The following is a 16,399-nucleotide window of genomic DNA, read 5'->3' as shown; positions in this document are numbered from 1 at the left end:
TTGATCCACTTAGATCGTTATCAGTTGGGTTTAGGCCTACTATTTTGTTTTCTGACTATGTGGAATGCAATTGCAATGGAGATTGTCAGGGACTCGGGCTGGTAGTTTGACAATTTCTGTTAAAAAAAATACATGTGGGAATGTGGGCCTACGCATTTGTCCGAAACGGAAAATATTGCTTGACAAATTTGCTACTACATGTACATGTAAAATTATATTTCAGTTTTTTCAGTCATGCTGTGACATAGGCCCATTTTGTGCTTACTGGGTTATTTCCATTCCATACTGCTACATAGTGCGTACAACGTAAAAGGAAAAGGCATGCTAACCTTCCACCAGTGCTTTCTGTATGAAAATGAATGACGTAACCACAGTGAACACGCAAGCTGGTTGCCTTAGTTATTTTCTTGCTAAAAACGTTAAAATACGCAATGCTTTCCAGAAAATTTTCTGCTTGCACAAAAACTTGCAAACCGCTATGAAATTGGCCAAAAGTGGTGTACTAGTTTGGCTGGAAACCGTATCTGGTAAGCATAATGCTGGAAACCGTATCTGGTAAGCATAATGCTGAATTATGCTTAGCTGCTTTTGGTGCTTTTAAAAAGAAGCTCTGAAATTTGACGATGTAATGACTAATGTCACTGCATGGTTCAGTATACAATGAAGTACTTAAGACACTCCTGATACTTATGTCAGCCAGATGTCCCAACGATATTTCCATTCCCCTAATAACTTAACTAAGGACCACTCCCACTCAATCTGTTTTCATAAGGTATTAATCTGGCATCCATAAAATAATTAAAACCACCAGTCACTACAACATGCAGCCCCTAACCACAACAAACAACAGACAGTTACATTGTACCCACTCTGATGACGGCCACACAAAAACTATGGTGTGTTTCTCTTAAACATAACAAGCTCAAAAATTTAATTACTTTTTTTGTTATTCGAATTTAAAGCAGTAAGCAAGGCCTGCGATTACATAGACTGCCTCCAATGCCTAGTATTTTCCTTGTTGCCCAGTAGACAGGTACACTGTGATGACAGCCACACAAAAACTCTGGTGCATTTCTCTTAAACATAACAAGTTCACAAAATTTAATTAAATATTTTTTAAAGAAGCGTCAGCCAGGGGTTTTGATTAGCACAGATTGCCTCTATTGCCCTTGACCCGTTTTCAAAAAGAAAACATTTATAACTTAACAATTTTCTGCTAAGCAGAAAGGAGCTGAATACCAGTCACAAATCGTACATCATGTACATGGTGGTAGTTTTGCTGGTAACCTTATGCTGGTAAGCTTACTTTTGTTAAGTTCCAATTCCAAGCTACTTGTTGTGCTTTAAAACAGCTTGGTCTTGGCCTTGTGCTCCATCAACAACTTCCCAAAGACTTTCCAATTATAAGTGCCAGGGTTTGCAATTCAATTAAAATGGCCTTGCCCTGTCAAAGATGAAATTCCAGGCCCAATGTGCACAAGATTGGTGGGAATCAATGAGATTCAAGCAGGCCTGATACTTCACGGAGGCAACGGAGGCGATTGCCTCCGTTGCCCCTTGCCATTGCCTTGGTGCCCTTGAAATGCTCCAGTAGAAATTTACAATTTCCTCATAGGGTGCCTTTTGCCAAAGAGAAAACGCCTTGGTGCCCTTGCCCTTTCAAAAACGAAGCATACAGGCCTGAGATTGAAAGTAACACCACGTAAATGTTCACATTAACAACTGTCAAGAACTTGATAACAATTTCATTAACAACTGTCAAGAACTTGATAACAATTTCATTAACAACTGTCACGAACTTGAAAACAATTTTACACAAAAATCCCCTCAGAAAACCACATGCATTTGTCATCCCACATACGCCGACTTTCTGTCAAACAGAAACTACTGTGCGATCGATCATCAATAAATAGCTTTGTAATTAGTCATTCTCTGACAGTGAATGTGACAGTGCATACATTTATACACAGGTAGGCCTATCACACTGGGTGTGTACATCAAGGCAGGCTGCCAACGTAAGAGACCATGAAGTGTGAACAGTGTTGTAAAAATACACAGACCGCTCTGGGAAAAATTAAGTGAATGTTTAAGCCATGACAAAATTATGTGTTTTTGATTACAATACTGCAGACAACAAATAATATGGCAGTAGGTATAAATTCAATTTTAGTGTTATAATTTGATGCCCCCAAAACTATACCCCAAAACAAGGACATTGCAATATTCAACGAATGGTTTGTTTGCCCTTTCCGCATAAATTTCCCAAAGTACATGCATGCATAAATCAAACTATGTAGTCCAAAATCAGTATTAAAGGAACACGTTGCCTTGGATCGGACGAGTTGGTCTTTGAAAAGCGTTTTGTAACCGTTTGTTATAAAATGCATATGGTTAGAAAGATGTTGTAAAAGTAGAATACAATGATCCACACAAATATGCCTCGAAATTGCGTAGTTTTCTTTTTACCTCGTCGACTAACACGGTCGGCCATTTATGGGAGTCAAAATTTTGACTCCCATAAATGCCCGACCGTGATAGTTCGCGGCGTAAAAAGAAAATTTTGAGTGATACTTGTGTGGATCATTATATTCTACTTTTAAAATATCTTTCTAACCATATGCATTTCATAACAAATGGTTTCAAACGCTTTTTATAGACCAACTCGTCCGATCCAAGGCAACGTGTTCCTTTAATTGCACATCAGGCCTCGTGCTATAGCTTTTTGTAAAGTAACTCACATAGTCTCCTGACGATGACTAGAGCAAGCTAGTCGAATCGTTGAGACCAATTCAGAACTGACTCCGCGGCAGTACAGTTAACTACGATCCTACATATAAAAAAAAAAACTAAAGTAGTAGTCCAGTCTATGTTCTATACCATTCGCCCTGGTAATAGTTAAAAAGCAGGACAGTTCTTTTCAGAACTGAGAAGTCTCCCGAACCTCTGATTATCTACTCCACGGCAGTAGAATAAAGCAAGACAGTTCTCTAAGAACAACTCTACCTGGCAAGTAGATTCACACATGGTGTTACCTCAAACCAAATATACATTAACTCACATAGCGTGAAACTGTTCGTTCTACTCCACCTCCATAAAGTCATACTATCAGCATTATGCTGACAAAAAACAATCCACTTAATGACCTTCAAATGTGCCTTTATAAGCATTCCAATGTATACTCAGTACTTTCCTTAAGTCAGGTAATAAAAATCCACAAATGGTTGCATTGTTGTACACTGTGATTCAACAATTGATGTACCATAGCATATTGCTTCGACAAAGCAAATGAACACTACATGATACATGTTTGTATTTTGTAAGAAATTGTAACAACAAGTCTGTTGTTTGCACGAATGTGAGCTTTACAATTCGCAATTGCCAACACAGTACAAACAGGACACATAGACTTTCAAGGCCAACATGCAAATTTCATTATACATGTATGGTCCAATGGTCCGAGAATACACTTGTACCATGGGCCTTTCTGATGCTTGTACTATGAAGTACTATAGGTGACCTGAGAAACACAAGTGAATACAATGTACACATTCACAGTTGTTCTCTAGAAATTCCACACACACAGACTAATGGTCAATTACGCACCCATTGAAAACTCAGCGGCAAAGAATGTCAACAAAAACAACAAGGCAGCCATTTTACTCATGAACGAGTCTGGTTCCGGACCCCTTCATTGTCACCCTACACCCAAGGTCTAGCTCTCCCCCACAGGCAATATTACTTTACAAGAGAATACAATACGGAATAACTCACATTGTTGTTTTAAGGAAACTTTATCATTCTGTCATACATGGGATAAAAATCCACCCACCGAACAAACAAAGAAAAAAAACAGAGAACTAGAAATTCAGTTTTAGTTAGTTACACGTATGAAGTGTCGTGGCTGAGCGGTTACCGAATTCAAACTCTGGTATTTCTGATCAGGAGATTTTGGGTTCACATCCCTGGTCGTGACACTATGACCTACGTACAAGCCCTACATATGGGTAGAAAGATGTTTTAAAAGTAGAATATAATGATCAACACAAATATCACTCAAAACTGCACGTTTTTCCTGTTACGTCGCGAACTAACACGGTTGGCCATTTATGGGAGTCAAAAATTTGACTCCCATAAATGGCCGAACGTGTTAGTCGATGAGGTAAAAAGAAAACCATGCCATTTCGAGGCATATTTGTGTTGATCAGTAGTATTCTACTTTTACAACATCTTTCTACCCATATGTATTTTCAAACAAACGGTTACAGCACGCTTTTCAAAGACCAACTCGACCGATCCAAGTTTAAAAGCCTGTCACTAACTTTACTGGCCTCTAGCCTCTTTCCAGTGTAAACTTCATCTCTGTAAATCAGTATACAATAAAGGTCATTCATTGGTTAGTAAGAAATTTTACTGCTGGGATTTCTAATTTGGGTCAGCCAATCCCAGAGGAGATTGACACACCAGCGCTATTCCCTCAGTCGCACTTAAACAGCATAGCCTCCGAACAAGACGTTTATGGAAGTGCGGTCCTGCAGCGATCCATCTGCTACATGTATATCATGCACAGTGTGAGCACATTTTCTTACAAATGACTTGACCCAATAGTAAGTGAAGCTTTGACCAAGATTTTAATGCACAGCAAACCTGAAAATTGTACGGTAAGTATGAAAATCAGTTTAACAACAGAGTGCAGTGTGTTAAGCCTTACAACAAGTCAATTAATTGCTGATTTATTTTCACAAAGTGTTAAATTAACGTTACTTTAAATTTGTTGACATTTTTAATTTTCAGATGATCGTAGGAAGAATAGATGCACTAACTACGTACTATTGTAACACAGGGTTCTCAAAAGGATTTTTCAGAGCTGGGGGATATTCAGGACCCAAGTTTTGAAAGGTTGGCCGCAGCACACTGAATTGAAATGAGGTCCTTGGAATGTTTTTTTTACCTGGTGTTTATCTTGGTTTCTAAAACCCTACTTTCTAAAAGTCTGTGCAATCTGGGGCAATCTTTATTTTGTAAAACAACAGTTTTATCTTTAGGGTTTTTGCGAACTTGAACTGTAAATATATTTTTTTATATTTCATATTTTTTTATGACTAAATTTGTTACGAATCTGGCCACAATTTTCTTGTATAAGCCCAGCTTGATCTGATTGAGCCCTATCATAAAGTATCCGCTAAATGAGTTTTTTTTTTAGAGTAGGCAAACTGTTTGAAAACTAAATTAGGCTTTAATGTATTTTAATCATAAAAAATCATTGTATCAAATGATTTCTCTGCTTTAAATACTTTTAAACACATCTGCCTTAAAATGTATTACAAGCATTAACAAGCCTTTGAGCAACACAATTAGTTTTGATTGTAATAAAAACAAACTGACAAATTATAACAAATAAACCACACATAAAGCAATAAATAGCATGACCCCTAGCTGTACTTTCTCTCTCCGGTGCTAAAAATGAAAAATAATAGAACTATCCCTCTGAGAGTCTAAACCTTATCTGTGTGCAGATATGATATTTCATAACGGTTAATTATTAATACATATTGATTGCAGCACACGTGTTGTGCAATTATTAACCAGCTTTTGAATAAATTCTTACCTGGGTCTTCCATTTACTGGCGCAGTAGGGGCTTCTATAAAAAAAAAATTAAAAAGCTGGTTTGGACGAGAAGGAATTTCGTCTGACCAAGTCAAAGTTCAAGTAGAGTAAAGGAGCTTTACTTAGCCTACACGTCACGGCGCAGAACAAAGTTTCGAAGTTGCAAGATAATAATGAAAGAAAATTACCCTTGTCACACGAAGTTGTGCGCTTTCAGATGCTTGATTTCGAGACCTCAAATTCTAAATCTGAGGTCTCGAAATCAAACTTGTGGAAAATTACTTCTTTCTCGAAAACTATGTCACTTCAGAGGTAGCCGTTTCTCACAATGTTTTATACTATCAACCTCTCCCCATTACTCAACACCAAGTAAGGTTTTATGCTAATAATTATTTTTGAGTAATTACCAATAGTGTCCACTGCCTTTAATTACAGTGACCCACTTGACTGGCGAAACACCGGTCATGGTCATTAACTTGTGGAGTAATTACCAAAAGTAAACCTTTCCTTTAGAGGAACACGTTGCGTTGGACCGGTCGAGTTGGTCTTTGAAAAGCGTTTGTAACCGTTTGCTATAAAATTGATATGGTTAGCAAGATGTTGTAAAAGTAGAATACAATGATCTACACAAATATGCCTCAAAATTGCGTGGTTTTCGTTTTACCTCGTCGACTAACACGGTCGGCCATTTAAGGGAGTCAAAAAGTTGACTCCCATAAATGGCCGACCGTGTTAATTCGCGACGTAAAATGAAAACCGTGCAATTTTGAGTGATACTTGTGTGGATTATTATATTCTACTTTTAAAACATCTTTCCAACCATATATACATTTCATAACAAACGGTTTCAAACGCTTTTTTATAGACCAACTCGTCCGATCCAAGGCAACGTGTTCCTTTAAGCAATTGCTACTGTATGTATCTCAATTACAGACTCCTTCCGAAGGATTTCTCTTGGATGAGTTTCTCATTTCCTGAATTGCCCCAACAACTTCCTTTGAGCCGTCTATCATCAAACAAGGCAATAGACTATGGCAATACTGGGTTTGCCTTTTCGTTTTAAGTGACTGGCAAGCAGGAACAGTTAACTGTCATTTGACTTGTCCGTTGGCTTGTTTTACAAGTCCATTTTGGTAAGCAGCCTTTTTAAATACTACCGTTAGTATTACTATTACAGCACAGATGGAAATTGTGCCATGCTCTTGAAATTTAAAACCTACATGTCTAGGCCTAAAATCACAAAGAGTCGAGAGTCGTAGTAAGTATTGCTCAACTATTTTCTGCTTAGCTGAAATGAGCAGGGTACCAGTCATAGAGTGGCATTCTATTTTGGCTGAGAACCTTTGTCTGGTGAGCATAATTTTGTTGTGCTTAGCAGAAGCATGAAATTGGGCCCTAGTTTCTCATCATTCATCCACACATCTCTGAAACCCGATGGAAGAGTATTTCATTAAAATCATAACTCATAACGCGTAATAAGGTTGTCAAAAAGCATGCGCTATGCAATTACAACAACGTCATTATACCCAAAATTGATGATCGACTTGTCCTAGTTGATGGTGATGAAACATGGCTTCGTGTGCATGTAGTGTATGCCATAGACATTCCATGACAGCCCATTGGAAAGGAAAAGTATACATGTACCTTTGGTATGACTCCAAAGTTAATGACCATAACAACTTGCTTGGTAAAAGAGCACTGGGGAGCTGTTGATTTCTATAAAGTTCAGGCGTGATACTTCACAGAGGCAACGGAGGCGATTGCCTCCGTGCCCCCTGGTCATTGCCTTGGTGCCTTTAAAATGCTCCAGTAGAAATTTGCAAATTCCTCATACATGTAGGGTACCGTTTACCAAGGAGAAAATGCCTTGGTGCCCTTGCCCTTTTAAAAAAACGAAGCATAAAGGCCTAAAGGTTGTTTGAATATGTATTTTCTGACATTGTCATTGGCAATTTACACAATTTTTAACCCTAGATTAAAAGTTTGGAAAAAATGTCTATATCCTGCGCACCAGTTTTTTCTTTCCTGTTGATTGAGAAAATCCTTTTGTAAAAAATGTTGAAAGAAGTCGCAGGATACAGACATTTCTTCAAGAAATTATATTGTTTTCCCGATCATACTAGACTCCATTGGAAAATTAGTGGATCACAAAACTAAATTTGACCTTGGGTCTCTCTTTACTAAACCTTGCCATAGGAGAGATTTTACACCTGACTGACCTTTCACTATGACGTACCTCAGTCACTAATCAATCACCATTCAAATATGCGTTGAGTCACACTATAATAGATTGTACTCTGGTACAAAACCACAAAGACTGACTGAAACTGATGCATTCCATAGTCAAATGTGATAAAAAATACCACACTATTTTTACTTTTTAAAGAAAGTTAAGCCTATCATGTATTTTTTTTTAGTTGCGATAACGTAACCCTCCTCCCGTGCGGCCGTCGGGAGGAGGGTAACGTTATCGCAACTATATTTTTTAAAGATAATATAAACCTTGTGAAATACAGAGGATTACAAATAATTATCAACAATAATTAATTTTTCAACAGGTTGTAAATGTCTTGTTTAATAACTTCTATATGTGACCACAAAACAAACAAGTCAATTATGTTATATACAAACAAGGGGTAAAACAAGTACCTAAACAAGTATTTTGACTTTCCAAAGAAAGTCAAGTCTATCATGTAATAAAAAAAACTTGTAAAATACAATAGGATTACAAATAATTATCAAAAATGATTAATTTAGAAACTACCACATTTTTCACCAGTTTGTTAAAGTTAAATTTTTTTTTAAAACAACTTCTCTGTGACCACACAACAAGTGATGATAAAAACAACTAAACCAAACTAGTATTTTGACTTTTTCAAAGAAAGTCAAACCTATCCTAAATTTTAAACCTTGTCAAATACATAAGCATAACAAGTCAATAGATTGTCAACAAGGTTTAATTTAGAAACGTACCAGTCAACATTTTTTCACCATGTAAAACAAAAATCACGGTGGTGTGTGTGACCGCACAACCCCGACTTCGAGCACCAGCACACACACTAACACTGTAACAGATTCAAACAGGTCGACTTTGAAAACCTTCTCAATTTTGTTGATCAAAAACCGATTATCAATTTGAATAGATTCATCAACAAAAAGGAAATAAAAAATGTTAGTGACATGTTGACACTAAGAGGGAAGTTGTTTGAAGGGGAAAAACGGTGGCAATACCTAAAAATTCCTTGAATAAAAATATCGGTTTCGTGGTTTCTTTCGGTTCATAAACATGATGAATTGAATACATTTTGTGTACACCATCCCCCTGCACGTAGCACACATGTTACGCGTGTGTGTATGCAGCGAAAAACCAGTTCCCAGTCATTTCGTCTGGCGTTGAAACCTCATGTTTTAGTCGACCCAGAAACCTCTTATAACACCATTCTCGGATAATTCTCAAAGGAAAAATCACCACATATCAGGTACAAGTGTAGTTGTTAAAAGACACTTACCAGAAAATAGTAAAAATCCAGTCCAAAATAAGTCAACTCCGTCCGAATAGTCCAACGGACGGCCAAGTGTCTATTTCATGCATTTGAAAAGCGTTTGTTTGTGTCAATCAATCGACCCCGCCTGGCTATTCCATACTGTAACGGCTCCCCTCTGGAATTCACAAGAGGGCGCTGTTGCACTTACCGCAAGAGTCGATTAGTCGTCGTTCGGCCACTGTCTGTCTTTGGTTTCGAGGTAGAGTGAACAGGCTAGACAATTCAAACAAAGCGAGGCTGGGACAGACTCTATTTGGCAATTGTGCCACAGACATCCATTACTGCTATTTTCCTTGCTTGAACTTAGGAGTTTAAAAACTGTTTTGCGGTATGCCTATCTCTGGATTTCACACTATTTTGAAATCTCAGTAGGCGTACGTCCGCCGCGAATTTAATCACGCTGTAGGTCTCAAAATTTTATCAGGAAGTGTTTAGGTTCATTGTTGTTCAACGAGATGTTATGGTCGGGATTGAAGCCTACATCTATCTTGTTTTCAGTATGTTAGTGAACTGCAACAGTTTGGGTTGGCACTGGATTTTCAAAAAACTTCTGTATCTCTCAGTAAACAATAGTTTCAGAACAATTTTATAATGTTCAGAAGTGTTTACTTATAGTTAAAAACAAACTTTCAAACTTTCAACCGCCACAATGTATGACAGGAGCAGAAGACTCTGTCCCCCCATCCCAATGGCAAACTAGAACTGTGTACAAACTTTTTCTGATAACGCCCTCTTTTGAAACATCCACCTAAGAATCTCCTAGTCTGGTTCCCAGACCCAAAAATCTCCGACTAGGCTCTGTCTCTCTCTCTCTTTGAGCCATTGCTCCAAAAAGTCCGCCAATTATTAGTAGCAGTGAAATAAAGTGCTCAAAATTAGTTTTTGTCGGGATCCCGAAAATATATCACGTGACCAATTCTTGTGTTTTATAAGAAACGTTTTAATTTTTTGTCATGGTTCCTGACCATTAAAAGTAAAAGTTTAACTTTTTTTTGTTAGAGCGGGTGATACTCTTTGAAATACCATTCACTCAAACAATTTTTTTTAATGTTTGGGGCCAAAAATCTGACATAGGATCATTAAGCAGAATGAACTTCCTTCAAAAAAAATTTAAACACTGAAAACAGGTTAATTTAACAAACTTTTTATTTATTTAGAATAAGATTGACAAACCTTTCCAGCATTGACCATTTTAAATTAGATTTGTGCGAAAAATTCCTTTAGAGGTTATAAAAACATTTACATGACATTTTGCAAGGTATGAACTAATTATTGCAGGTAAAAGAAATAACAAGTAATAAATTACTGATGTCATTTGAGACAAGGGCCCAAATTTCATAGCGCTGCTTAACGGTAAGCAAATTTGCGTGCTTACTGTTGCAGAAACATTTGCTTAAGCGTTAGTGTATTTCACAGGTTAGCAGAAAAATTGGGCGGCCATATTACGTGGATTTGCATTGTGACATCATTTGTTTTTGTGTGGTAAGCACCGGAAGGATAGCATGCCTTTGCGTGTGCCTATGATTAGCAGCGCTATGAAATAGAAATTGCACAGTAAGCACAAAACCAGCCACTAAGCTTTTCACTTTTAGTTTTACAAACTCATTGTTTCTTTGGTTGTTTCACAGTAACAAACCAACATGTCATACTTCGGGTCACAACTAAATTTCCTTATATTTTTGTACAAAGAAAAAGTGGGAAACGAACCAACGACCTTCAGGTTAACGTGTCCGCACTCTGCCAACAGAGCTATCTAGGCCTATGCTGGCAGTTTCCCTATTTTGTCCATATCTTTGTTGGGGGGGGGGGGTACAACCGTTTACTGCAGTGCAGCCAAGGATCACACCCAAGTTAAGACACCGTACAACCTGGGAAGCGGCAGCCAGGGAATCACCTTTGAAGGAGTCCAACCATAGAGGTAGAATTGGTCCAACCGAGTCTTAATCGGTTATCGGTTGGTATGGTCTGAACCGCATCGTCACAGCGCTCAACGAACACGCAAAATGCTCAACCGATGACCAATGTTTTTGGTTGGGGTCGCCAACAAAATGCACTCCAGTGGGCCCTCTAATTCTTATATATATAACTCTATGTTTTGACCCCTCAGCCTACCCACAATGCATTGCGGTTCTGAATCGCGATAAAAGATAAACCTTCGACTTTCAATCAAGGTATTATTGCCATAATATTGGATATCTGCCTGCCGAATGAGCGCAGCGCAGTGACAGTGTTTGCTTACCTTCCTTGCGATCAATTCTAGTTTGGGATTCCCTCGTGAAGAGATGGTAGTTTGTACCCACAGAACTGGCGAAAGTTCTGCCCAAAAAGTGAAGAAATTATGAACAAATTCAAAGTTCCAGAACTGAAGTTGAGCTGATTTGCTTGCTTAGTGGTCTTCGTGTTGACATGCATGACATGTGGACTGTGTTTTTAATTATTTCACCAACACAAAACAATGAGGGCGCTATGCTGGTTTAACGGTGGTATTTTAACGGTTGTGTTAAATACCGCCCTCTTACGTGTGGACAACTGCTGCTTTATGATTGGTCTGTTACGCGTAAGTTAATAACCAAGCTTTATGATTGGTCCGTTGCACGTAAGTTAATAACCAAATTAGAACTGGTTGTGTTAAATACCGCCCTCTTACGTGTGGACAACTGCTGCTTTATGATTGGTCTGTTACGCGTAAGTGTCCGGAACGGACAGTGTATTGCATGGCTGACACAATAGACCGATCCAGTAGGCTCCGCCCACAACGCACGTGGGAGCAAGAACACGTGGGGTTCTCCGCGCGCGCCAAGCATACGCGCACGCATGTCGGACCTTAGTGTCGGACCTTCGTTGCGTTGTGATTGGTCAATACGCAATGGGGCGGAGCTTAATGGATCGGTCTATTGCATATCTGACGCCGGCCGGCGGCCAGGCGAAAATTCGGTCAACCGACCAACGCAAGTTGATGAATGCCGCCCTCGCTTGTCGTTACACCATTGCTAGCAACAAAATGGCGCAAAGGTAAACAAAGTTGAAAATGGACCATGTAAAAAGTAAGTTCATTTTTAATTTCCATCGTTTTATATGAGATAACAGAGGTTAAAATTGTCCGATCTAAGGCTGGTATAAGCGGTAGGATACACACATCATCTCCTTAACTTTTAAAACGATGATTGTTGAAATTTATATGAGATCGCAGCTTGAGCAGGCATGTCAAGTTAAAAAGAAACACAACGCAACTACAACTAGTAATGATCTCAAATAAATACGCATTTTTATACTTCATCACTCGAAGTATTTACATTATCAATTTTTGTAAGAAGCCTGGAAGTGGATAGCATGTTTGTTAACTAAAATACTAAATAGTTTTTTTCTTAATTAAAAGAAAATAATTTCCAAATCTCTAGCCTCACCCCAAATGACTGTAAAAAGGTAATTTTTTTAGTTTATCACATTAATTTATTCTCTTTTTTTTAAAATAAAGAATAGTAAAAATGGACATAAAATGTTGTTATTGGGTATTTTTACTGTCCATTTTGTTTAAAATAACTGTAGGCTACGCCGTAGGGAACAATTGTTTTGGTTAAACATTACAAATTTGACCTTTGAACTCCTATTTAAAGCGTTGGACACTATTTGTATTAATTTTTGTATTGGTAATTACTAAAAATAATTATTAGCACAAAACCTTGCTTGCTTGGTAACAAGACTAATAGGGAGTAGTAAAAAACATTGTGAGAAACGGCTCCCTCTGAAGTATCGTAGTTTTCTACGAATTTGATTTCAAAACCTCAGATTTAGAATTGAGGCTTTGAAATCAAGCATCTGAAAGCACACAACTTCGTGTGACAAGGGTGTTTTTTCTTTCATTATTATCTCGCAACTTTGACGCCTAATTGAGCTCAAATTTTCACAGGTTTGTTATTTTATGCATATGTTGAGATACACCAACTGTGAAGGCTAGGCTTTGACAATAACCAATAGTGTCCAGCGTCTTTAACATGTTCAAAAATTTGTATTTGTAAGGATGGACATAAAATTTTTAAAAGTTGGAATAAACAAACAATAACTTCTAGTTATTGTAATATTGGTGTGCTATCTTCAACGCGTGATGTCGTGGAAATCTCAATTCAATTCAATTCAATTCAATTCACTTTATTTCCAAATCCAAACAAATAAACAAAACAATTAGGAGTGAATAAAGAATTATGCCTTACAAGCAAATGGAATAATTATTACATGTATGTAATACTATAATTCAACATTTACAAGAAAAGGCAAAATATATAAATTACGGAAAACAAAGAAAAAAACAAAACAGAGCGCAAGGTGATGGAGTTGGAGGGAGCAACGCTTGTCGAGTATGGACCCCCCCCCCCCCCAACGAAAGCAATGAAGCAAAGCTAATCTCCATAGCCTGCAAGCCGGAGCTGACCTGAGCCAAAAGTTCAGCAACCTGTAACTCAAAAACCACATGACCCAGAACGCTCAAACTCGAGTTTCAGAGTTTTCACATAGGACCAAACTATTACTCAGCAAATTTAACGAAAATCCGTGAGACTGACCCCGGATGGCATGATGGAATGACTCAATTACCAAAGGTGTTCAGAGTCTTTAAAGGAAGTGGGCACTATTGGTAATTTTTACTCAAAATAATTATTAGCATAAAACCTTTCTTGGTGACGAGTAATGGGGAGAGGTTGATGGTATAAAACATTGTGAGAAACGGCTCCCTCGAAGCGCCATAGTTTTCGAGAAAGAAGTAATTTTCCACGAATTTGATTTCGAGACCTCAGGTTTAGCACTTGAGGGCTCGAAATCAACCATCTAAACGCACACAACTTCGTGTGACAAGGGTGTTTTTTTCTTTCATTATTATCTCGCAAGTTCGATGACCGATTGAGGTCAAATTTTCACAGGTTTGTTATTTTTTGCATATGTTGAGATACACGAACTGTGAAGGCTAGTCTTTGACATTTACCAATAGTGTCCACTGCCTTTAAGTTACTGTGTCACACCATTGTCACACAATACTTTCTTTGTCAAATTGTTCCCATCAAAACTGCCCTCACTGATTTTGTGGGAAGAATAGTACCCAGAGCAGAACTTTTTCTTGTGCAGCGCCCTCTCTTGACCACAATTATTGAAAATTTCTGGTGTGACTTGTCTGTCACTTGGACAACACTCACAAGGCATAAAAAAAGCTTGTTTTACACTAAGACAACCCAAGACTGAAAGCTATGATTTCCAAAATAGATAGGTTTGAGATTGAGAACACATCTGCTTGTTTGAGTTACTATGTAATAAGCTTGGGCGATATTGGTTTATTTTATTCACGATATATCGCCGACAATATATCGCGATATTCGATATAATTGTTACTTTGACATCATCAGTCTTCAAACTCCCAGTGAAAGTTGTAGAAGAGACAGTCACAGCATAAGAGAGGTGTTTTAATGACCTATTCTTCTGGTTTTACTCCAAATCTATGGGGTGCATGATGTCTCAGCTAGAAAATACATCCAGATATTGCGATATTTAATCGATATCGCGATATATCTCGATATATCTCGATATATCGATATTTCAATAAAAACCAAATCGATCCGACATCGAAATCGTTTCCAAGTTAGTATCGCGATATTTGATAATATCGTGATATCGCCCAAGCTTACTATGTAATTGTTCTTTGTTTTGAGTCGGCCATTCAAACACAGCAATAGAAGAGCTACATGTAGGACAGCAAATGAATTTCCAAAGACAAACTTTTGTTTGCACATGTTGAAAGTTTTTAAGACAACTTAAACATCGGGGGGTGGGGGGGGGGGGGCGTCGAGAAAGCATTCTTTTAGGGTTTCGGATAGGGCCTACAGTTTTCTTGAATAAAGAGGGAAATATTTCACACACAATTTTTATTTAGTATGAACTTCATCAGTTGTTATCAGACATAAATTAAACTACACACACTGTACTCGTTTTCCACACTATCCCTGATGCCTTTCAATGGACCGTTATTGTATGAAGAAGTACTCACACAAAACACATTTTAAATAATTTGTGGCCACATTGCACCCTGATGATTTCATATTCACTACCTTATATGGCATGCTTATATGGAGACCAAAGACAAAACAAAAAGGGAAAGTAAAACAAACTCCATAGGGAAATTCTAAAGACCTGCCGTTGATTTCACAAAACTCTTCCGAACTTAAGACTAATCTTAGGACTTAGGACGAGTCCCAACCCTGCACTGTAGCATGCAGACCTTAAGATTAATCCTAAGTTAGCTCGTCCTAACTTAGATAAGGTGAGTCCTAACTCTTTGTGAAATTGACCCCTGGGTGCTCCACAAGGAATGTTATAATGTACAAAGTCTATGGGAAGATCTACAGAACAGGGACAATGGATGTCTCCCCACATGGGATGCAAAAAAGGGAATGTTTGAACCAGACAGAGCTATAACTAGCTAACTCTGCATTGCATTGAAGGAAACATGTTTTTTAATGTCTGTGGCCTAAGTAACAAACTCTTTTGTAGCCTAACCCTTTGCACCATCAAAACAAGTGTTGTAACACTTCACCGAGAATGGCTTTGGTGAGGAAGAGGGAATGCCAATTTGTTTTGTGTTCACAATGTAAACCTCTTTTGCCCAAGGCAAACTCTTTTACAACCTTCTAAGCCATAAAAAAAAAACCACTCAATGGAATACAAAAGCAAAGTACACAAAAACAAACAATAAAACCAAGTAGGAGAATCTTTAAAATATGTTCTTTTACAACAGCATTATTAATTTGGTTTCTCAGTGATATTACACTGATGTGTGTGAAACACTGTATACTCAGTACTTTCCCACGCCCAGCAAAATGCTATCAAGGAAAACTTTTTCAGAATTTGTCAAACCATGGAGGTAGAAATTTCTACCTCCATGGTCAAACCTATGGCAGTGTATGTGTAGAAAGGGGGGGGGGGGACCTGGAAGTCTGAGAAGATGCAGGTTTGTATTATTGAAGGGAAGTACTGTATGCATGTCTTTCAGTTTAAAACCAAAGTGACAGAATGTTACGACAAAATCGAAGTAAAGGCCCGGTCCCACTGCAGGGATAACCAAAACGATAACGACCACGACGCAAAGAGAACGCATTTTGGTCGAATTGCTCCGCGCAGAAAACGCACACGCTCTTTCAACCAATTGAATGCGTTCTCTCTGCGTAGTTATCGTTATCGTTCTTGTTATCGCTGCAGTGGGACCGGGCCTTTA

At 38.1% G+C, this 16,399-nt stretch overlaps 1 long non-coding RNA gene across 2 annotated transcripts in view; it reads right to left on the bottom strand.

Moving 5' to 3' along the window:
* The window catches only part of LOC117299097, a 42,993-nt gene extending 33,800 nt beyond the window's left edge, over positions 1–9,193 (bottom strand). Inside the window, exon 1 of one of the 2 annotated variants that reach the window (XR_004520037.1) lies at positions 9,115–9,193. This is a non-coding gene — a long non-coding RNA (uncharacterized LOC117299097). Of the gene's footprint in view, positions 1–2,738; positions 2,777–9,114 lie in introns of those variants that run through there. The other variant, XR_004520039.1, reaches the window with a different exon arrangement.
* Positions 9,194–16,399: the final 7,206 nt, after the last annotated feature.

This window comes from Asterias rubens, chromosome 14, assembly GCF_902459465.1.
Source record: "Asterias rubens chromosome 14, eAstRub1.3, whole genome shotgun sequence".
NCBI lineage: Eukaryota > Metazoa > Echinodermata > Asteroidea > Forcipulatida > Asteriidae > Asterias > Asterias rubens.
This window is presented reverse-complemented; position numbering and strand designations above follow the sequence as displayed.